The sequence below is a fragment of the Schistocerca americana genome, unplaced genomic scaffold (genome assembly GCF_021461395.2).
Source record: "Schistocerca americana isolate TAMUIC-IGC-003095 unplaced genomic scaffold, iqSchAmer2.1 HiC_scaffold_47, whole genome shotgun sequence".
Classification (NCBI taxonomy): Eukaryota; Metazoa; Arthropoda; class Insecta; order Orthoptera; family Acrididae; genus Schistocerca; species Schistocerca americana.
In genome coordinates this window covers 1,170,001-1,172,500 of record NW_025726203.1, presented here as the reverse complement: position 1 = coordinate 1,172,500, position 2,500 = coordinate 1,170,001, and positions in this window count along the sequence as shown.

Sequence of the window (2,500 nt, the reverse complement as noted above, 5' to 3'; positions counted from 1 at the left end):
GAGGCCCGGGAGCGTGCTGTCGTGGCATTGCCGGCGGGAGACAACACGCGCCACCTACGGTGACCGGCAGCTCCAACGCCAGCGCCACAGAAGGACAAAAGCCCCACTTGGGTGCCGAAGCGAACTCTCCCAGCACAGCGCACGCGCCAACACGTCCGCACAGCTGCGATACAAACCACCTGCGAGAACCGCAGAGGCGACCGAGCAGCAGACGGCGTCGCGGCGCCGAGCGCCGGGCGGCGGCGCATCCTCAGCGCACACAGTCCTCAATCGGACCAGCACACTGCAGATGTCCACCGCGCTTCGCACCGGGCCCGCGAGGACCTACTTTGGCCGCACGGCGCCGCGTGCAGGGTGCGCCGGCGCGCAGCTGCGCCGCCTGCCGCCTCCGTCGGCCGGCGCGCCTGCCACTGGCCGCCCCCACCAGCCGGCTGTAGCGCGTGCGCCCACGCACCGCGCGGCCAGCACGCCGGGAGGCCCCCCCTCACCGGCCGGGGACGGTCCCACCCAGCCACCGCCGCGTATCGCTTCACACCCAGATGCCATTCACGTTCGTGGGCATGGTGGGTATCGCTGGAACAACCGGTTGGTAGCTCAACCGATCGTCGCCATCACTGATTCACCTCTAGCGAGAACAACCGCACCACAACGGTTTACCAGTTGTTCATTTGCGTAACGTCACCAGCAAACGTAGGCGTCCATCGCCATTTGCAAATTCAACGATTGTTGCATGCCTGTGTCAGGTGTCACGACACACTATGTCTGCCCACATACACGCAACAACATGTGCACGCTTCGCGAACACGTGGAAGGTGGCCCCCGTACGTATGCGATGTCCATTGCGCGAACGACTGTCAACCGGCCTCTGTCGCATGTCGCAGATGTGGAACGCAGTGCACCATGCTATCACGGTGTGTGAGAAGAGACGACTACGTCTGACAACACGCGCCACTACATCAACAGACGGCTCATGCTGATCGCCATCCAGGGCATACCACACTGCAATCCAGCTCTTATAGGGAGACGACACGTAGCTGAGTGCACAACATTTGGACCGCATGGTTCGCCGTTGTTGGCGCAGTCGTTGTACGGTCACATGTACCACGATGTATCATTCAGTACATGAGGACCAATGTGCAGTACAGTGTGTGATTTGGACGTACAACATCAGCGGACAGTTGACACAGGCCGTACCACAGCGTAGGCTAAGTGCTTCGCCATGCGAATGCCAATGAACAACTGCAAATGCCAATGAACAACTGCAAAGGGCATTGAGCATGTACGTCCTGCTGCCATCCACATTACAGTGTATAGCTGCAAGGTGTTTAACATGAAGCGATACACTGCGGACCGGGCAGTGCGAGTAGCAAACTATGTTGCGGGGGTTGCAGTTAGGCAACACTACACTAATTTAACGCGTCGTATGACAATTACAGAGCAGGTTAAGGCCCAACATGTGTTGGGTTAAGGCCCAACGTGTGTTGGGTTAAGGCCCAACGTGTGTTGGGTTAAGGCCCAACGTGTGTTGGGTTAAGGCCCAACGTGTGTTGGGTTAAGGCCCAACGTGTGTTGGGTTAAGGCCCAACGTGTGTTGGGTTAAGGCCCAACGTGTGTTGGGTTAAGGCCCAACGTGTGTTGGGTTAAGGCCCAACGTGTGTTGGGTTAAGGCCCAACGTGTGTTGGGTTAAGGCCCAACGTGTGTTGGGTTACGGCGCAATATAGGTTACATTGCGGCGCAATATAGGTTACATTGCGGCGCAATATAGGTTACATTGCGGCGCAATATAGGTTACATTGCGGCGCAATATAGGTTACATTGAGGCGCAATATAGGTTACATTGAGGCGCAATATAGGTTACATTGAGGCGCAATATAGGTTACATTGAGGCGCAATATAGGTTACATTGAGGCGCAATATAGGTTACATTGAGGCGCAATATAGGTTACATTGAGGCGCAATATAGGTTACATTGAGGCGCAATATAGGTTAGGTTAAGGCGCAATATAGGTTAGGTTAAGGCGCAATATAGGTTAGGTTAAGGTACGACATAGGTTAGGTTAAGGTACGACATAGGTTAGGTTAAGGTACGACATAGGTTAGGTTAAGGTACGACATAGGTTAGGTTAAGGTACGACATAGGTTAGGTTAAGGTACGACATAGGTTAGGTTACGGTACGACATAGGTTAGGTTACGGTACGACATAGGTTAGGTTACGGTACGACATAGGTTAGGTTACGGTACGACATAGGTTAGGTTACGGTACGACATAGGTTAGGTTACGGTACGACATAGGTTAGGTTACGGTACGACATAGGTTAGGTTACGGTACGACATAGGTTAGGTTACGGTACGACATAGGTTAGGTTACGGTACGACATAGGTTAGGTTACGGTACGACATAGGTTAGGTTACGGTACGACATAGGTTAGGTTACGGTACGACATAGGTTAGGTTACGGTACGACATAGGTTAGGTTACGGTACGACATAGGTTAGGTT